General features: G+C 40.6%; 1 protein-coding gene across 6 annotated transcripts in view; it reads left to right on the top strand.

Annotated features, from left to right (window-relative positions):
- tcf7 (transcription factor 7) overlaps positions 1 to 22690 on the top strand; it is a 63965-nt gene that overhangs the window by 12780 nt on the left and 28495 nt on the right. The gene's annotated exons all lie outside the window — the stretch shown is intronic.

Raw genomic sequence — 22690 nt, 5'->3', positions numbered from 1 at the left:
CCACTGCTCCTAACACTAGGATGGGTCAAATGCAGAGAAACTGTTTCGTTACATAGTACCTGTACTATGTAATGACAATAAGTTCAATCTTCAATCTTCTTCTTCAACATAGAAGAAAAACATATTCCTGATTACCAAACACACCGTCATTCTCTTATTAATTACACTTTAAACTGTACTGAGTAGATTATTCTACTAAAACAGTACATATGAGTTAGTGTATTTAGTCATTAACCTCCAATGGTTTTAACATTTTATAAGCATGCAGTCTCACACACAGTCTGCTGTCGCTTCTACTGTTTGGAAACACAGTCAGCGTGACGACCATATGTGATCGTACATGACAATTTGCCATGTGCTCTGCCTCTTTCATCTGTCGCTGTGAGGGAGATATTTACAACCTGTTTACTGTGTGTGTGTGTGTGTGTGTGTGTGTGTGTGTGTGTGTGTGTGTGTGTGTGTGTGTGTGTGTGTGTGTGTGTGTGTGTGTGTGTGTGTGTGTGTGTGTGTGTGTGTGTGTGTGTGTGTGTGTGTGTGTGTGTGTGTGTGTGTGTGTGTGTGTGTGTGTGTGTGTGTGTGTGTGTGTGTGTGTGTGTGTGTGTGTGTGTGTGTGTGTGTGTGTATCTTGTTGTGAGGATCTGGTACAGGATGGTACTTTTATCTTGAGTGTGCGTGTCTCAGTTGGTAGGTACTTCTTGTTCTTTTTTTATATTTAATTTGCAACAACAAATATAAAGTATTTGAGTCATTAATGACACATGTGATAGGTGATATAACAGAATCAGATAATAGGATTGTTTGTATACAAAATAAATAATATGATTAAAGGAAAAAATAAATAGAAATGAACTTGAGAAAGAAATGTTAATACATTTTTGTGCAACAACAAAACAACTCATACTATTTTAACAGTGTCAATGTTGTGTGTCTGTTTGAGTGTGTTCCCACATGTATGTTTGTAATAGTATGTGCATGTGTCCTATTTGTATTTATGTATGTATGTTAATGTAGCAGTTTGAGTTTGTTGTGGCATTAGCACAAGGACAACTCAAGGCCTTACATGTTGTACTTGATGATTCCTCTATCATCAGTTACCTCAATGTTAGACAAAATGATATATTTCCACTTTTGCTGTGGTGTTTTGTGAAATGCTGTAGCGTTTTGTGAAATGCTGTAGCGTTTTGTGAAATGCTGTAGCGTTTTGTGAAATGCTGTAGCGTTTTGTGAAATGCTGTAGCGTTTTGTGAAATGCTGTAGCGTTTTGTGAAATGCTGTAGTGTTTTGTGAAATGCTGTAGTGTTTTGTGAAATGCTGTAGCGTTTTGTGAAATGCTGCGGCGTTTTGTGAAATGCTGTAGCGTTTTGTGAAATGCTGTAGCGTTTTGTGAAATGCTGTAGTGTTTTGTGAAATGCTGTGGCGTTTTCTGAAATGCTGCGGCGTTTTGTGAAATGCTGTAGCGTTTGTGAAATACTGTAGCATTTTGTGAAATGCTGTGGTGTTTTGTGAAATGCTGTGTTGTCTTGCACTTCAGGGCCACCGTAGGAAAAACATCAAACATATTTCCACATTTGTTAGTAATTGATAACCTTCAACTCCACCACCGGCTCATCTCACCCTCAAAACCTCGCCCCAACCTTTATCATCATTTTAATATGCACTTTATTAAAAATAGTGTTCATAAAAATAGCCGCCTAAATTAAACTCAAACCCCTTCCTCCTCCTCCACCCCTCTCCGCCCCAATGCCAGTGGCTCTGCCCAGACCAGCTGGAGCCTCCACAGCCGCATGAAGCAGCCCGGCACACATGGCTGTGATCACACATGCACACACACACACACACACACACACACACACACACACACACACACACACACACACACACACACACACACACACACACACACACACACACACACACAGTCAAACACATGCATGCACACAGGAGCATAAGTCTAATCCTCCCTCATATGATACTCATCTGCTAAAGAAAGGAAGCAGCCTCCGCCTTACGCTATTCATATTTATACAGTATATACGCACACATGCATGCTTAAGACCCCTAATACTGTTCCTACACACACACACACACACACACACACACACACACACACACACACACACACACATGTTTACTACACAGAGAAGTAGTACATACCCCTCAGAGTGGTAAGCTGTCTTCACTTCCTTCTTCCTCTTCATGCACACTGACACACTAACAGACATTGTGCATTGTTCATAGACAAGACTCTACCATGCAGAGACAAAAAATCATCTTAATATTCTCTCTTATCATGATGATGTAGTAAACACGTCATGAACAATTTACATATAAATTACTTTTAATAAATGAGACCACAATTCTGGTGTATCAGGTACCGTGTCATTAGTTTCGGGCTACCCACATGTTAAAATGATGTTTTTCCATAAAGGAGAGTACAGAGTTAGGAGAATGAGTCCCAGCTGAATGTGTTACAGTTTACTGTCAGAGGTGTGTCTGCCGTGATTTCTTGGGTATGTGTCATATGTTTTGGCACTGCGTCCATGTGTTAATGTCGTTTTTAAGCCAGAAAAGGGAGAGGGAGGAATTCCCTCATCAACAGGTTTCCTCCAAAGGAGCTGGGCCATGCGTCAAATTGGTTTCCTACCTTTGTTTTGCCCTGTTTTGTTGCTTATAGGAAAGATACCCATGCCCACATTTTGTGGCCATGGGAAACTTTTAAGAGATGCAACACGCACAAACACAGCCACAACGTCTTTTTCCCATTGGCCTTGGTGCTATAATGGAGAGATAGGACATGGAGAAAATGTTGATTATGCATCCGATTAGCGCGCCAGGAATTAAAAGTTGTTGGAAACGAGAGGCAAGGAAGAAGAGGCGGCCTTGAGGAAAAGGTGATGTCTCAAAAGAGGAAGGGAGGGATTGAGGGAGAAGAAGAAAGGAAAGCAGAAGGAGTCTAAAAGGAATATGGAAAAACAACCTGATTTATTTACATATTCAGGCACATACTTGTTGTTACTGACAGCAAATATCTTTAGTTTGAGGAAGTAATGGAGCTCATAGAGAGTTGTTTTCTTTATCAGTGTTGTGTGGGTGTGTGAGAAGGTGTTGTGGTAAATCGACTTGTGTGTGCATTATTCAGGGCCAAACAGAAAACTAGAGCAACTGTGGTGTGTGTGTGTGTGTGTGTGTGTGTGTGTGTGTGTGTGTGTGTGTGTGTGTGTGTGTGTGTGTGTGTGTGTGTGTGTGTGTGTGTGTGTGTGTGTGTGTGTGTGTGTGTGTGTGTGTGTGTGTGTGTGTGTGTGTGTGTGTGTGTGTGTGTGTGTGTGTGTGTGTGTGTGTGTGTGTGTGTGTGTGTGTGTGTGTGTGTGTGTGTGTGTGTGTGTGTGTGTGTGTGTGTGTGTGTGTGTGTGTGTGTGTGTGTGTGTGTGTGTGTAGGCGTGTGTGTCGGCGTGTGTGTCAGTGTGTAGGCGTGTGTGACGGTGAAGGTGTTGCACATAGTACAGGACATGTATGTGGGAAACACTGTATGCACACCCAGGACAGATGAAAGGGCAGAGGTGGGTGGGCAGGAAGTGAAGAACAAACGAAACAAAACATCTGATTCATCAGACGGGCACAGATTGGGTTGATCAGATTGAGGAGGATGAAGATGGAGAAATAGGAGTAAAGGGGTACAAACTAGTCTGACAGAAATGGAGAGAGGCAGATAGATTGACAGAGTGTGAGAGAACAATGAAAGAAGATAAGTGCAGTAGCGGAAGGGAGGGAGCAGTAAACAATGAGAAGCGGTAACCGCGCTCTGCACCTGGTAAAAGTAAACCACAGCCCCAGTTGAAACAGACTCTGACACCCTAAGAACACCTTTAACTGTTTCACCACTGCAAGGAAAATGAACAAATCCAGGGCTAATGCAAACACTTTCAACAACAGGAAGTGGATTTCTTGGCAGAAACCAAAGTGGGCAGCATAGTTGCCACAGCCAAACTGATTGAGACTAAATCATAGATTACATTTATTATTTATTATTCATTACATAATTATTAAGATTACGTTTCTTACACATTGATTCTTCATATGCATTTAGTGTCTGCTACAGATATCAACCTTTGTGATTTTTGCCTTTCTGTTTTCAGTTACATCTGAAAACATTTGCCAGTCAAGATATAATTATTTATGTCAAATGAACTTTGTAAGTGTGAAAACCTCAAACAAAAGTTATTCACGAACAAACAAACTATAATTTAATTTGCATTGATGATTTGCTTTGGCGACAATTTATGCCCATCATCAGCGTCTCACTGTAATTATTGTGGAGAAAAAGGCGCCATTAATAAGCCAGACAGACATTCAGTCAGTCAGACGGACTCCATCCATGATGTTTCTACCCCTCCTCGCTGAATCCCCCTCCAGACAGAGGCAGATTTACAGCAGGCACAGGCGCAGCCAGCCCGTTGTCAGGACCCCAGAGGACGCTTCAATCCCCCGCTGAGCTGCAGAGCGAGGCGGCTGTAACTCTTCCTCAACTCTCCTCCTGTCTCGCATTTCGGCCTTGGTCTCTCTCCTTCACCCCATCTCCCGCTCTAATTTCTCTTCTGTTTGTCTTAAAAAATGCGCCCGGGGTCTAAATGCTGCCAATTAAAGGCAGCCATAACTCTGACACTGTCACAAACAAGCGGCGCAGCGTGAGGGCCATGCCGACTCCAGTTCACCCCCCACAGAGCCCCATTAATCCCAGGCCAGCTGAGGGAATACTGGTTTCAATTAAGCATCCATTAGCTAAACATCAAGTCAGTGGTATGCTGTTTTGATTAGTGGAAGCAAGCGAGAAGATTGTTGATTTAGGGTTAGGGTTTTCTTTTGGGAATTTCACCATAAAGTTCCCAAATGTCCTCGGAGACTCCCAGTGGCCAAGATGATACTTTTGCATAAAATAAAATAATTGTTGTCCTTCTGCAATAGAAACATTTTAAGCCACTTTCTGTAGAGCTCAGAAGAGTATCTTAGGGTAATGTGTAGCTGAGTGTGGAGCAAGGCTTTTTTAATATATTTGCGGTACAAAAATGTACTTGGGGCAAAATCTTTACTCCTTTTGACAAAAGTGTGTGTGCGTGTGTGTGTCTTCACTGTGTACAGTTAGGCGAGCTTAAGCCTGTTGTGGTTTACCATGGAAAATAAAGGCCTCAAGTCATATTGTCACCTGAAGAACATAAACACACATACAAACACTGCTCCTCCCTTAGTGGAAACTTGTTATGCTCAACTGCATCTCGCTTTAAATGGAGAAGTTACTGTTTGCAAAAGCTTCAGACCTACAGTGGAAAAGATATGAATAGAGAGAATAAGGTTGTAGAAAGTGATGTGTTTTTTATATAAGATAAATTACAATTCCGGCTTCAACATGCATTTAAAAAGTCACATCAAAGATGTCTAATGTGTTGCATCAGTGCTATAATTATGTATATGCAGCTCTGTGCTTATCAAACAGGCAAAGGAAACTCCAGGCGTCCCAAATTAGCACATGCACTATCTGTCGTCATGGAAAAAACTCTCATTTAAGGCTGCATTTCCCAGGTGCTGAAGTGTTGCATAAAAGAAAAGATAAGCAGTTGAGTAAAGCCGACGTTTTGGAAATTATTGTTGCACGACATGAAATTATCTTCTAACATGTTGGCTGTGGATGAGGCGCTTCGTCATGAACCAGTCATGGAAAAATCATGGAGTTCATGAACATTGAAGTAATGGGTTGAAAACCTTTTTCGTGCTTCACAGCAGCATCACAGGCAGTAGCTTGGAGACGAGGGAAGGAGTCCAGGATGGGAGAAGTGATCTCTGGTTTGGCCTCCGTCAGGCTGCTCGGCTTTTTGGTTTCCCGACATGTTTCTCTTGGACCGAGATTAAACGAGTGAGGCTGCGAGGGAAAGAGAGAGATAGGAAGAAACAGTTGGACTAAGAAACAGATGCAAACAAATAAAGGGAGACATCATGAGAGTAGAGGATTGGTAGAGAGGTTTGAGGATTTGGGGAGAGGGGAGAACAAATAGATCTTGTTTTATTGGTAATGTTGTACTTAAAAGGACTTTCTTACGTGGGTGTTATTTATCGTTGATTGACTCCAATGTGTAAGGTTTTATTCTAGCACTTTCACACCAACTTGTTCTTCCCTTTTATGAAAAGCTCAGTATTTCCACTAATTCTCTCAGTTGAAAGATGTTTACAGGACAATTGCATGTCAAAGTCTGTTTAATAGTCCTAAGAACTCGGTAACAAACGATTCAATGACAGCTGGGAAAACTTTGTATACTGAAAAAGAACATGTGATATGATCGAGAGCTCCTGGAAAGAATGTTTTGTTAATTGTTGTTTCGAAGATGAAGAATTAAACTCAAAATGTCCTTCGAAGCTTTTCAGATGCATCACATTTGGTCTTTGTAAACTCTCCAAGTTTAGATATTTTTTTAGATTTAAATCCCAAACAGCATATTCACGGTAGCCAAAAAGCAGAAGTTATCAAATGATTAAATCATCTAATAATGGAATATGCATCCTTTTTGTTTTCGAGTATTAGCCGCCCTACATTCTGTATCTTTCGCAAAGACCATGGTGTCCATCCACTGGGCGGTTGGGGCCTGGAGGCGAGCGAGCTGTAAGGGCTGCTGATGGTTAGCCGCTTGGCTCGGGCGAACCAGCGCTTAGAGAGCAGAGGTCCGGGAACAATTATGGCTTAGCAGGAGTAACAGAGCTGAGCCAGTCAGGCAGCTGCTGGTTGTTCTCTGAATATGCAGTGTGTGTGTGTGTGTGTGTGTGTGTGTATGACTAAGAGTGCGTTTTTGTGTGTTCAGGGGGCATCCAGAGGGAGCGGTGCTCTCACACGCAGCCACATATTTACATTACAAATCACAACTAAACAATTCAGCAGACCACAGACGCAAACATCAGACGATTTCATAAAGACGGGATGGATACAAATGATGGAAGAATTCAGGGATGAAGGCACAAAGAAAAAAGGATGGGTTTCTTTATGGATTAGTGACAAGAAAATACTTTAAAAGGACCATACCGAGTTTTATTCTTAACAGTTTTGCATCAAGATTATATCTTCTTTTTGTTTTGTTTTTATCATGCAGCTATTGGTTTCAATTCCATTTCTTGAAATATGAAAACAATTAGCTAACTTTAAACCTTCACAGTGAACACAGAATCTACAGTCATGTAGGGCTATCAGTGTTCCCCACAGAATTTGATTCTAGTTGCGGGGGCAAGAAAAGCCAAAGGCCCCTTAACCTATTCGGGTGGTCCCCCCCCCCCCCTCAAATAACAAAATACATGTGAGTTCAATTGTGGCAGCCCGCCACAAATGAATCAATGTATGGGAAACACTGGCTATAACTAATGATTAATTTCAATATTTGTATATAATATGTTCACAAAAGATGTCTAGAACCGAAGGAAATGTCTTTATATTGCTATATTGTAATGTTTGATCAAAAGTCCCAAAATGTAACCATAGAAAAATGTCCTTCAATTAAATATTAGGAAATAAGCAAGTCCCATTTTAAATGCTGGAATCAGCTGTTAAACAACACAACCATATACTTCACAAAATGGTTTACTGGAGGTATAGGTTATGTGTAAAAATGGGCTTAATTATGGGTGGAGGAAGCCTTAACAGAAATCGTATACGTTGCATAGACAGAAACTTGCGGGAGTGTTCCACATTAAAAAAATGGTCCATGGCCTCGGCTCCCACATGACACCAACAGGGAAACTTTCCTAAGTATTTACGCTTTAAGGTGCACAGAGTGAACTCTTTATATATGAGGGGCACAAGAAGAAGCAGAGAGCGAAGGAGGGAGCACTTGACAAAAGCTGATTTAAAGGCAGAGGGCCCTAAGTAGAACCAGACACTTTATTTTGGGGTGCTAATTACAAGTGTGGGAAAGTCACCATGTTATTAGTTCAGATGATCGATAGCAGAATATAAACCCCCTCTCTGAGCCAACCGGGCAGTTTGGCAGGCGCTCCGCAAACCACAGGCCTGCCCTGCTCTTTAGGGGAGACACAAACAAACGAAGGGACGCATTCTGAATTTTCTACAAAATCATGGATGCACTCTTTCCTCAATAGACAAAAGGACATAAATACACACAAGCACATGAACATACGTGTATTGTTCAAATGCATAGTACGGAAGAACGATGGTGTGTGGTGACAGGCGGTTTCTCTGATGCTGCTGCACAGCGAGGCCCCCTGGGCCTGTGCATGCAGCTCTGTGGTGGAGCGTACCAGCACTGGCTCTGGGTTTTGGACCTTCTCCACATGTGGTCAGCTGGATGGTAGCGCCCTCGCTTCACTCTCCCAACGTACACATAAGACTCCAGTGGAGTTGTGCCATGTCAAAAACCCGCAACACAATTTATTGCACCAACATGAGCAGTTTTCTTTTTTTCTGTTTAAAACACGAGATTCAAAAAGATACAAAAGTTTAGGGTCACTCTTTGAGGTGTCATTTCTTTAATCCTGCACATTTCAAAGATGTATCCCCACCCATAAGGCTGACCTACACGCCAGATTCTGCGTGGTAAAACCTGGTGGGGAGAGCAGCTTTTTTCTCTCCAACACCTCTTTGAGTTCCTGGAGATAAAAGCAGCTGGCGCAACATCAAATCAATAGACCCATCAATGGGAACATCTCCTGAAGATTAAAGAGAAACCGGCTCAGAGACAGAGAGGGACGGAAGGGCGCTAATATGGTACAAGACCTGGCCATGGAAAGAGTGTTAATTGATTTGTAGAACAGAGGTGGATGAAAATCGGAGGGGGGGGATCACGTTGTATTGGGGTTGTAGTGTGTGGGTGTGGAGGTTCCATATATTTGTCTTCAACCATTAGCATCCAGTCCATTTGTTTAAATATAACTCACTTTTCAATCATTTATCCACCTGAGTTTGAGTTTGGACTGATATTTGATAATGTCCCCTATGCCTGAAAATAGCTATAAAAATGTTTTCCACTCACAAAATAATCAAAATATGAATTATTAAAATGAAAACAACATTCAATTCCGACATATGATTTATGTCAGTTTCTTGGCATTAGTTGTGATCAAAGAAGGGTCTTAGTCTTTAGCAATAACTTTATTTCTTCAACATAAAACTACAATCTGCTCCTCACCACCCTTTTCTCTGACAAGGATTATTTATTCTCAGTCTTAAAGTGCAACCCAATGAATTGCTTTGTGCATCCCTTCAGAACAACTTGTCACAACCACTGCCATACTTTGCACCCCCTCCATAAAAACCCCTTCAAATGAGAGCAGCATGTGGGGGGGGAATATAGAAGGGAATGTACACGGCATTCAAAAATATTCTTTCATATGGAGCAGACCACAGGACGGGGCCTGTGCGGAGCTGGTCTGTGTGGTTGTGGGCCGGGGTTTGTACGCTCTCTATCTGAAGCCACATCAGAGGGATGAGCCCTGTGTAATGCGATCTGGACGGGCAGAGGAGGGTTCCCCCTTGGAGTCAGAAGAACCGCCGCTGAGGTGCAGACCAGGGGCGGGTGGTCAATGATGTAAGGCAGCGCTTTGCAACAAACAATTATGGCTGGTGACTTTTTAACGTGAAGTTTCTGCCACCATGATGGAGGGTTGCATTTCACTGAGTCTTTCACTAATCATTTTCAATACTTTGTTTGTATTTCTTCAACTAAGGATGTGTCAGCACAATTTATTGTATCTAATACACGCTGTTAGAGCATCTGTTTAATGTCAAAGGGTTTCCACGGTTATAGTCAATACATTGAACGAGTTGAACTCCCTCATAATCTCATTATGGATTTGGTGTCCCTCCTTTTCTGTTACTGTCTTATTTGGTCTATCTGTCTCTCTATCCTCCATCTTCTTTCGCTTTCTATCTCTTTTTGTATTCATCCTCCCCTCCATCTCCCTTTGCTCTCTCCTATTTCATCTCTCTCTTACTCCTCTTGCATTCCCTCTGCTTACTCAAAGTCTTAACCAAACAAACAAGCAGTGGGTGGTTTGCGTCTCCTATCTATAATTCAAGACAGTCAAACTACAGCGAGGATGTTTGCCAAACACACGAAGAGCATCTCTCGACATCGTAGAGGGAGAAAAAAGAAATATGTTTTACCATCATGACTTGGACTCAATACACAGAGGGTATCCCGACATTAAACTGAAAGATTACAATTATTCATATGGTAGTTCTGCTTTATTTTGATAGAAAACACACCAGGGAAGGGTAGGAATGATGCCATAGGGATCACATGTTTACAAACTAGTCAAACCAATTGCTTCATACTTGAAATGAACATAAAATCCTACATTTTAACAGGTAGTTCCACAAAAATGTGATCTGCTTTTTGACAAATTGAAACAAACCACAGTAAAAGATGTCCAGCAGTCAGCTATAATACTCTTGTCAGCACTTTCAAATCAATGCAAAGACAACCTAAAGAAATGCATTGAATTTATACACATTTGCAAAGGAAAATATATACTTTATTTTACTTCAGAGCTTCTGCGTCTTGCTAAAGCACATTGATGCAGCTGCGTTACAGTAACTGACTTATCCATCATACAGAAAAGCATCATATCCCCCCTGAGACCAAGCCAAACCGCTTGTGGTTACAACCACTTATAACCATAAATGAGAGTCGAGAAGAAAACCAAAGCTGTTTTTCCAGGTGTTTGGACGAAACTCCAGCGTATAGTTTTCAAGTCCATCAGATGTTCTCTGGCAGAAACTGTTCAATTCTGGTGAAAGGGAGTCTTGTAACATTCAATTTATTTCTTTTGAGCCTTTTAAACACATGACTGCACACGCTCCCAGAAGCTATAAAATGTATGTACTTTAAAATTATTCGGGTTTAACTGTGAAATCAGTTTATTTTGGTTGAGTGTAACATTAAAGACACCGTTTTGTGGGCACTGTGTGGAAGGTCATCATGGTCACAGAGGATCGTATGCGTCTCGTTGAACTCATTTAACCTCTTGCCCTCTGGAACTGTCTGTCAGGGAGAGATTTCTTATTTTTTGGGTAACATTTGAACATTTCTTTCACAACACATGAACAGACATCTCAATCTGCAGATGGTTTCCTTGATTAATCAAATGTTCCGTTTAAGGCTTCAAAAAACTCATGCTCATGCTGGCGAAAAAAATATAATTTATTGCTCTTTTTTTTTCCTCAAATCAATATTCAATTCCCAGTATATTAAATTAATTATGACTGAAAACTATGAAAAATTCAATTCTACTATTCTGAGAAGCTTCAAAGTCAATTGTTTGGGATTGTGTTTGATCAAACTATAGTAGCTGCGGCTAGAAAGAGCTGTTTCAAAGGGTCAGTTCTGGTACTATAGTCAAAACGTACAGTTTGTAACACTTACACCAAGTCAAATCAAACCAAACTTTGTCACAGAAACCAAAACCATCTAAATGGATACAAGTTTAAGTGAAATGTGATTTTAATCCTGTAAATTATGGTAAAAGGTCATGTGATCAGCATCCATGTTGCTTTTTGGATTGTTTGCATTCTGCACATACACATTAAATAAGTGGAGCAACAGATCTTGATGTAGCTTTGAAAAGATGTAGCGTTGGGACTTCTTATTTGCGTCATGTGGTGGGAGTGGTGCTGTCGTTACCATGGTTACGGCATGCCTGCTCGGTGTCCTCAGTGCTGCATGGCCATGTAAAGAGGGGACCATCCCAGCAGGAGGGCCAACAGAGAGATAGAAAGATAGAAGAATAAAGGTACAGTAGAAATGCAGAGAGAGAGGAGAGAGCAGGGGGCTGCTGGGAGTTGGGGCGCACTGCACATCCAGAGGGGTAACAGGAATTAATCATACAGAATAAATTAGGACATGAAAGGAGATGGAGGGAAACATAGCAGCATCCACCACCTCTCTATACACCATCAGTCCATCCATCAATCTCTCCACATCCATCAGTCTGTGCTTCTCTCCTGGTCTTACATTTGTGTTTTTTTTATTCTTCTTCTTGGACAATAATTAGAAAAAATCCAAAAAAATCAATCGCCGTTACGAATATTCATCATTACACCCTTTTTTAAAGGATAATAAATGTCAGAGTTTCACTGAACCTAGCTTCCATCCTTGTTTCAAATGTGAAGAGTTTGCCGTTTTTCTTAGTCTTATATGATGATAAATCAATTAATGATGTATATTCTAGGGGTTTTAGACTGATTGTTTGGAGAGAAAAAAACAAGCATCTCTTTCATCTTTTCTCTTTCCAGTGATCCCTTTCCGTAGTTAGCTTTTTTTCCAGTGGGCTTCATTGGCAGGAAAAGCATTCTTTCACTGAAGCAAAAAGTAAACAAAGCCTGGAGAGTCTGCAACAGACAAGTTGGTTCTGAAATATAAAGGTATTGATTATGAAGGCTGTTATTTATTCTGCAGAGACATTGAATCTCTAGAAGGATGTTTTTTCCCTTAACCATGAAAAGTGTAAGGCTAACCTTTTCTTTTCTGCCGTGTAAGAAGACTCTGAAGTATTGAAAACACAAGTACGTGTTTTGTAAAGAATGGAAAAAACTAACAAGTGGATGAAGCAAAGCTAGATGCAATGTAAAGACTACAAAGATAAACTAAGTTGGGGTTATTGACATGAATTTTGGTCTTCAGCCAGTTTGTAAGGGTCAAAGGGCACCAACATTGAGCCTTTGCCCTCGGCCTGAAGATGAAGAATAGTGTCAAGCCTTGAGACTTCCGAGAAGACCTTTTTTTAAATGTTTGAGCCCCCAGCGTGAACACCGTTCATCAGCGCTGATTAACAACCGGTTCTCAGAAGTGTTGAGACGACTGTAATCTTTGGTGAAGGATGGTTTTTAAAGCGGTCCTGAGTTGACCTGCATGATCTCCCAGAGACGATGAAAGGAAGGAGCTGATTGGACAGAGGCCTCGGGGCTCCGGTTTGTCCCAGATATTATTTGTTGTGTCTCTTCTTTCAGACAGTTTGAATGTCCATTGGTTTGCATTTGGTCTGGCTGGGATTGAGTTAAATATCTCTGCTTAACTTTTCATAAACGGCAACTACTTTGATCATGAATAATATATGATAATCATTGTAGTTTGGTTCTTTTTAAAGTATACAATATAAATGCAATTTTTAGAAAAAGATTTCAACATCAAAAGCAGGTTGCCTTTGATATTTCTTATATAGTGTATATGTCTGCGAATATATATTTTTAGGCAAATTCCAAAAATATTCATGTTTGGGTTGGGATGTTAAGGCCATTGAGCGTTCTCTGCCCTCCAGATATTTCTTTTGCATGGCCTTCAATGCGCCCCTAACGCCCAGGGATGAGATTATTCTGATAGAAACATCAAAGCAGACATCAGACAGAGAGCAGCACGTGAAGTGAACTGCTGGCCCAGAGGGCAGGAAGCATGAAAGCTGATTGAGTTGTCTACTTCCCCAAAAACTTGACTCAACCAACAGTTACATACATGGGAGTCAGCCATGTACGGCTGCTTTGTCAACACGTGGATCACTACAAACACACAATAACACACAATCACACACAAACAAACACATGAGAGTCACATGCACTGCTCGGAAAACACCTATTCAAGGTATTGTACATGTAAGAATAAAACTGCATCGACACTAAGAGAAATGATATCACACATTCTGGTTAAAAGAGAACAAGCATTGACTGATATGTGTGCATTTATATAATATTTGAAATGTGTTCATATACAAATTGTGTTTTTGTTGTACCTTTATGAACATGTAAAGGTATATAAAAAATAACACATATGTAGATGTAAAGAGGAAATATAAATGGTTTAGTTAGACATTTTTTGAATTGACAAATATATCAACAAAGCATCAAATAAGCCCAACCTCTTGTTCAGTTCAAAGAAATGCAATTTACAATTTTATAAAAGGGAAAAGCAGAATCACAGTAATCAACACATTTACAAAATGATTTCCTGTGAATCCACTTATTGATTTAAACTGTTTCAATGTGTTCAATATCAGAACATTTAGTATCCATGCTAACATATTTGACATTTCAAGAGTTTGACATTATCTGTGTATCTAAAAAAAAATTGTAACACAACCTGTTTTATCCCTTATAGTGGTTTTCCTTGGCAATATTTGCGTGTTAAATAGAAACTATCACAGAGGAAACGTGTCAATACATGGGGTTTTTTTCTCCCTTTTTTATCTGTGGGGGCATTTCCCATTTGGGCACATGGTTTGGTGTTTAGGCTGGGTTTAGGCTGTAAGAGTGAAAGCTGTCCTCTGTAGGGCAAACGTTTCACAATGAGTGAGCGGTAGACATGCTCAGTCATCTCAGCAGGGGACGGGACCACATAACCTCCGGACAGCATGGCAATCACCCTGGGGATCTTCAAGACAACAAAAAACAAAAGGTTTTGAGGCCTGGCCTTTCCTTACCTCTTACAATTCAGCAGGAAAGTGGAGATTCACCAAAGATCACTCATGAGGCTATTTTGTTCTTCCCAAAAGGGCAGCCATTAGATATATGAAGCCAGAGAAGTTTGACATTTCACAGCAGAAGTCATGCCCATCTTGTCTGAGAATGAAAGCACACAGACGCCTTTTTCGCCTCGGCAAGCCCTCGGTGCCTTCTTGACAATAGTCTTATCAAACCGCTAGAAGATCTTTTTTTTGCTTCTGCTAGCCGGCTCCCACAAGACAGACAAATATGGCTGTGGCGTGAAGAAGTCGTAGAATCTATTGTTTGAGTAAACCAAAAGGAAGTGTGTCTCAAAGAGGATTTATGTCCTCTGTGGTCGCCTCATTTCCTCTCGTCTCCCTGTGTCAATATTTTTGTTGCGGATGATTGCCCAAATGTCATAAACAAGTTGTTAATTGTGGAACTTTCTGATGAAAATAAACAAGTACACCATTAATTAGCTCCCTTCAGGACCGATCATTAGAGATCATCTCTGCTGTCCCCGCAGTCTGGAAGAGAAAGTTGCCTGCTTGTCTGTCTCCGTCCACTCATTAGGGAGTGATAACTCATCTCTAAATGCCATCGCAACGGTTGGATTGGATTTTGCAACCCTGTCATATCCATGGCCTGGAGCCAGCTGCAGAGTGCAGTCTCTCATGAAGAGGTTTTCTCACCGCACCGAGCCTGAGCTGTGATTTCAGATTAAGTGTGAAAAGTGAATCTGCTCTTCTTCCTGTTTCTCTTCTCTCTTCCTCTCAACTTTGGTCAATAAAACCGCCTTTAAAACAAGAACTACTGCTGCTTAAACTCCACTGTTATAGTTTACACCAGCAGTTTTGCTGAAATGACCAAGTAGTGATTGTATTATCATCATATGCATAAATAGAGATGCATGAAGACAACATGTGCACGGCCGCTGGGATGCTAAAGGCTTGTCCAAAGAAAATTCATTAACAATAAATCAGATGGAAAGTTGGAAAGTCATCTCTTACTCCAGGATGAACTTGTTTTCAAATGTTACAATTTAACGATCTAATGCATTGAGGTTTAGCTCCAAAGCCTCGTTCAACAAAAGGCTGAAATTCACTTTGCATTTATTAATTATTTCCCTAAAAAGGATGTTGGATAATTATAAAAAATTACTCGAAAACGTACTTTAATCAGATATAAAGTAGCGAATCTAGCAAGTAGATATATAAACGCTTCCAAAATTGCTAAACCCCCAGATTCTTCCCCAAAATACGGAACACATAACTTCACTGTCTTCCCTGGCTAAGCAGAAGCAACACAAAATATATAAATATAATGTCCTTAAGCATGGTGTAAATAATGATCAGATTTGATGCTTCTCTCTTATCTTGATGCAAACAACTATGTTTACTATGTTAAGAGTAAACTCTGGGATCATTGTCCTCTTACATTTAGATGTAGTATGCTAAGTCATATGCTCAAAGTGTTTGTCTGTTAGTAACTAGAAGTGGTTACTGATTCATCATGGCCGCGGCCCAGATGTTCCAGTGGTGTGTGGCAGCAGTGGACCATGGTTTGTGTGTGTGTGCATGTGTTTGTGTGTGTATTTACATGCACACCACTGGGCGTGTCCTTGCATTCGAGTAGTATATGAGCAGTTGTGTGTGTGTGTGTAATTGGGGAGTGGGCGGGCTTGTTGGGGGGTGTTTGGCCCATTTTTAAACATAGCTGCGTTGTTATGGTTGCCTTGGCTTTGATGTTGCCCAAACCTCCAACTAAGAGGCTTTCATTTTGGGCTCCTGACTCTGGAGAAGGCAATGACTTCCAGATTGGGACACCCACTCAAGTGTCGGGGTGGGATGGGCTGTGGGGGGTCACGACGGGCAGAGCAGGTCACCCTGGTGATACTGGGTGAAAAACAGTCCATATAAAAGTATAAGGACTGGACTTGCACATTGCATCCATTGTTTTTTTTGGTTAAGACATTTTGGGAAAAGATCCTGTTTTCAGTTAAATATTCAAAAAGTATGTTGTGTTATGCTTTAATTGACATTGACTATGCTTTAGAAAGACCATCATCTTTTCCTAAAGGGAACTTAGTGCATTTAGGACCCTGGACACAACTATACAAACATTTCCATTTGCATTGGCAGTGAGTAGTTTGCAGATGCATTCGATATAAACGTTTCTCGCTATGTCAGTTTAAAGAAATGTTATCAAAAGAGCATTACATTTACTAATGCAAATAAGTTGCATATGGGCGTCATGTGTCTGAGTTCTACTGTGTATCAAAGAGAGTATTAAAGAAGCAAATATGGTTCATATTTATGACATAATCCAGCCTTAGATATATCCATCAAGCAGTTGTGTTATTTATTAAAAGGGTGACATACTAAGTCAAAGGAAAACTTGAATAAATCTTTGGATTAAACATTTCAAATGTTAAAACACATTGTTAACTTTCTTTTGCATAAACATACTGTAATTCTGCAGTCTGTCCACAAAAAAAAAAATTCTGGCATAATCCTCAGACATGAAATGCCATCCTTTTATAGCGGTTTCCTCTCGTCAAAGACAGAGACTTTTTCTTTTCAGAATATTATTCATATCAAAGTTGTATTAGTCATATGGCACAGTTTCAGAATTGGTTTACGCATGGCAAGTAGTTCAGGTTTTTTCCCACAGTCAGCCATTAGCTTTAAATACATTCAACCTCCTGTTGGGAGTCGATCAAATCAAACCGATATATCGATAACATCTCCAATCAGTCGGATCTAGGCTGAAAGCTTCAATGGGACCAAATGCTCCGTGAGAGTCTCAGTTCTCTTTGTGCCACTTAATATTCACACGTCTTTCTCTCTATGTTTGTTTGTTCTTTCTCTGCGTGCAGGTGCGGGGAATTTTACTCAGGCTAACCGTTTTTTTTCCCTCTTGTTCACCCACAAACCCCAACACTCATTGTGTGTGTGTGTGTGTGTGTGTGTGTGTGTGTGTGTGTGTGTGTGTGTGTGTGTGTGTGTGTGTGTGTGTGTGTGTGTGTGTGTGTGTGTGTGTGTGTGTGTGTGTGTGTGTGTGTGTGTGTGTGTGTGTGTGTGTGTGTGTGTGTGTGTGTGTGTGTGTGTGTGTGTGTGTGTGTGTGTGTGTGTGTGTGTGTGTGTGTGTGTGTGTGTGTGTGTGTGTGTGTGTGTGTGTGTGTGTGTGTGTGTGTGTGTGTGCGTGCGTGCGATTGTGTGAATAGTTATACAGCATGCAAGCAGTTGAGCATGCCCTCTACCCTCTCAGATGAAGCATTATCTTTAGAGCAGTACACTCGTGTCTTTTAAAGGACGATGCAGAGGTGCAAAATAAAGAGGTCCACTTCCATCTACCTTGACATTTGACAACTGCTTCTTTGACAAAGTAAAACATCTGCGTTGTGAGAAATAGTCATTGATGAACTGGGTTTTCTCCGCTGAATAGCCCCTGAATTCCATGTTCTGCCCGTGTGCAGTGACATATAGACTGTCAGCCACAGATTTCCGTCAAGCATATGTAAAGCGCTTTTTGATAGATACATGTTTAATGATTGAGCCTTTGACCTGTGATCAAATGCTCAGATTAGTTTTTCAGAGAAACAAAATTGTCAGTCATTCAATTTGACCACAAACATATTGCACAGGAGCTTATGAAAGTCGAGCTCAAGAGAATTTCAAAAAGTGGAAACTGAAAAATGGGCCTTTTCTAAGTATTTTGTTTTACTTTAAATTCAGATGATCCAGGAAGTTCAGAAGGTGCACACATTTTATGAAACGTCCAAATTGTTAAGTGTGTCATTAAGATTTGAATCACATTTTTTATATCAGCTTATTGCTTAAACATAGCAAGTAAAATGATATATATTGCATGGTGTGAAGGATGTGAACTACCCTACACTTCAAAATATATGTCTGCAATTTATTTATTATTTAAACCAAACCAATTATTCCTTTAAAGGCGCCACCCGTTTCTCATTGGAGTGGCACTTTAGTTGTATAGTTAATTCACAGATCTGAGCTAGTTCACACACTAAAACATGTATACAAATGGTTGTTTTCATTTGTCTTTGACGTACGATTTATTAAGTGCAACCTCGATTCATTTGATGACAAAACATGACGCCGTGGAGCTCAGATCTCTTTGTGGGAAATCTCTTCCCTGCAAAACAGTTTGATTGCAGCCACTTGAAAGGATTGCAGAGAGCAAGGTGAATTCCACATTAATGCTTTTTTATTTCCTCCACACAAGGCAAGGATGACCGTGAAAGAAAGAAAGAAAGAAAGTGAATGAGTGTTTTGAATGTGCCATCTCCGTGAAAATTGAGATTAAAGACATTAGTCTCAAAAGCATTTTGAAGGGGGCGAACAAAAGAGAGGACGCTTTAATTTCCGCTTCAAATGTAAAAAAAGAGACGGATGTACTTAGTGTGTCATCTGAAGGCTGAAGAATATATTAGAGGTGTTTTATCAGCATACGGTCCTCTAAATGAAAGCGTGCTCGTGTGTGTGTTTGTGTGCACTCATAAGCATGCAACTGCGTTTCTTTGCACGCTTGTGTATGTGAAATGCATACGTACAAAAGTGTGTTTTTGTGTGTGTGTGTGTGTCAGGGTCAAGGTGGAGGGCCGTCATTACAAACAAGTGATGTCTGAGATCCCATTAACTCTTGTATTCAGCGGCAGATTTCTGTTCAAATAGAGTGGAGATAAAAGGCAGCAACAATATCCAGATGAATCAAAGGCCTTTCAAGTGAAATTAGACTACAGAGAGACGGAGGGCTACATGTACGATTTCCTGACGCACTTAAAAAGGTGTTAATATCTAATTGAAATTTTTTAAGTAATCGCGTCTTTGAAGAAATCACGTCTTTGATGTAATCAACAAACAGATCATTTATTATTCAGTGCTGCTGCTGTCTGACAGTGGGGTTCTTCATGTTTACGGCTGCTTACATGATTAATGTATGCACAGTGATACGCGCTCTGACCCTTCCCATGTATGAATGTTTCAAACAACCACCATTATGTACCAACTAGTAGAGATTATAACAAACATATATATTTATATTTTCTAACTGACATGCATTGTGTGTGTGTATCCTTGAGGCCTGACACATGGATGTCCCACCTCATGAAACGTTTGTAATCGGGAAGATAATATTTTTCATCCGTTTTGGCTGATGGCCGACAGTACCGACAGTTTTTCCCACCTAATCCTAGATGCAGAGATAAAATACAATGTTTTTTTTTTCTCTGGGCGACTTCTCAATTAAGCCTTTATCTGCTGATACCAATGACTGGCCCATTGTCACCCTATATTTAGAGTTAATTCAAGACATAAGATTAATATTTCCTGCAGAGAGGATTTAAAGGTGGCTATTTTTACTTCATTTGCACACCAACAGAGGAATGTTGCTGAGGACCACACATCAGGATGATACACCTACTACGTAATGATGGTCACAATTCAATTTGAATGCCGTTAAAATGTGAGAAACATTTCTACTTCTCATCCGCATTTCTTCCAATGTTTGTGTGCAGTGCTGCATCACAACATGCCTCTGTCATTATCAGTGATCCAGTAAAGCAGCACATTTGAACCTCAGCCTTTCGGAAATTCCAGATGTTTGGATTGTCTGAAAGTGAAGAATATGAGGGAATAAAGGGAGGAAAATAGATGGGAATATTGTTAATGTCAGAAACATTCAAAATGTGAAGATCTTCCCTCTGAACATCTGAAAATACAGTTACTTTATTTCCCACTTTCCTAACACATCTGAAGTAGCACAGTGGTCTTTATTCATAAGCAGTGCTTCTTTAGCCAGAGAGGCTATTGTGCATACTATTTTAATATTCCAAAAATGAACCAAGGTTAAATTGGTCACATTCCAAAAAACCTGTATTTACTATGGATTTGTACTCTGAATTTACTGTTTACGGTAACTGTACTTCTGTTAATTAAAGGGAGTATGAACTTTTCCCCCATTGCATGTGTTTATATGTGTGTAAGTGTGTGTGTGCACCTGAACATATGTGTTACTCTTCTTATACCAAAAACACTGAGCTAGTTTCCGTTTCAAAAGATGCCCAAGCGTCATTTGATCTTTTGCAAGTGTGTGTGTGTCCCTCACATGCATGTACACACTCGTCAGTTTCAGCTAAGGTAATTATGTTTAAGTTGTGTGAGTGTATGTTTGTGGTGGGATGAGAAGGGGGGGGGGGGATTTTTTTTTTTTAAATACAGAGGGGTTGATAATTATGGGTTAAATGAGTGCTCTCAGTCAGCCTCCCTGAGTGTGTGTAAAAAAAGGAAGGCGCAGCGAAAGCCACTTCAAGGCCAGCTAATTACCCCGAGGAAGAGAGGAAACATAAATGGACGTTTTTGCGGCTATAATGTTACAGCAGAACGGCTACATCGACCTCAGCACGTGAAACGGAGCCGCAGCTACTTTTGAAGGCTCCGAGCAGCCCTGCACAGATGTGTGTGTGTGTGTGTGTGTGTGTGTGTGTGTGTGTGTGTGTGTGTGTGTTTTCAGCCATATGTGTAGAATCTGTCAAGTAGCAAAATGTGTGTTTGTGTCTGTACATGCACTGAAGGTGAGGTGTGATTTGTGTGCATTCTTGTGTATACTGTATGTGTGTAATAATCACATCCGCTGGATTGTGTGTCGGGTGTTTTCAGGTGTACAATTGGGCTTTTCATGTAGTATGGGACGATTTTCTTCATAACAATTGGCATATCTTTAGATCCAAACTGTACTTTGTAATTCGAAGGTACCAATGATAATACTCTCCCATGAACAAGCATTGAGAAAGTCAACAGTTATTTTTAAATCATTGTTTTATGCTGATTTCCCAAAAATAAGTCAATCAGTAATGTGTATAAGCACAAGAAGAATCTACAGGGGTGCTTCTGAAAAAACTCAGCTTTCTAGCAATACGTGAAATACAAACTCCAGGATAGTGAATAATATTAACAATAATAATAATTAATTACATTTATTAGAGCGCTTTTACGAATGCTCAAAGCGCTTTACATTACATATTACATTGTTATATATATATTTATTAAGTAAATCTTAGATAGTCTTGACCACGGCTAACTTCCATCCCACATGACTGTTGTGTTGTGGGACATTCAGGTGATTGAGCTGCCTTTGTTCTGATCCTGATCATTTCTCTCAAATGTTCAAAATTCCTACTGCAAATCTGAGGGCTTCTTCACGTTTTAATGAATGCAGACCACCTTATCTCAAACGTAACCCCCTCCACCCTACTCCCACACCATCTCCTCCCCCGAACCCAAACCTCCCACCCTTCGGCTCTCCGGTACAGGTTTTGTTTTCACATGTCTCCACATTAGATGTGGGTTCGCAGTTTGATCTTAGCTTCACAGCTAGCCGTGTAGCATACACATGAGGCTCCATGTGTGTGTTTGGCCAATGAGAGAGACTCTAAGATGTTGGTGGATAGGGAATGAAAGTGTGTCTGTGTGTGTGTGTGAGAGAGTGTGTTAATGTGGAGTGGAGCGCGTTGAAGCTCTGCCTTTAAGTGATAAGGTATTCACTTTGTAACACAGCAGGAGGCCCCGCAAGTAGCACCAGATCTGCCCCTCTGTAGTGCTGATACACACACACATGGGCTGGTGAGTCACACACACACACACACACACACACACACACACACACACACACACACACACACACACAGGCGTGTAAATCTCAGTGTACAAAAGAAAATAACTTTTTTCACATATATTCATATACATGAAATCCACACTTCAGCCAAGCTTTCAAAGACTTAATACAGCTTTGACGCACACACAGACAAACACACAAACACACATTCATACTCATAGAGCAAGATTCATAATCATACCAAAAGAAACATTTCATTGCACAGTCCTAACACACACACACACACACACTCAGACACACATGAATGCACACATACAGTATGTCGTGTTTCAGACTTATGCAGTGTACCTCGGTCTGGTAAGCTGCCTCCGACATTTCAAACCGCTGTGACATATCGTCTGTCGGCCAGCATGCTGTGAGCATTAGCTGGATTTCACTTGAGTTATTGAAAGCCATTTGTAAACAGCAACATGAAAGCAAACAAGCTCGCACGCAGCCTCACTTGATCATCAAAGGCTTATCGATCAAATGGACCTCCTCCTCTCCTCCTCGCCGCTCTCCTCCCCACCAACAGCAGCAAAGTACAGCCCATCTTAT

This window comes from Trematomus bernacchii, unplaced genomic scaffold (genome assembly GCF_902827165.1).
Source record: "Trematomus bernacchii unplaced genomic scaffold, fTreBer1.1, whole genome shotgun sequence".
In the NCBI taxonomy this organism is placed as follows: Eukaryota; Metazoa; Chordata; class Actinopteri; order Perciformes; family Nototheniidae; genus Trematomus; species Trematomus bernacchii.
The sequence above is the reverse complement of the archived record's forward strand: the minus strand, read 5'-3'. Positions and strand labels throughout refer to the sequence as shown.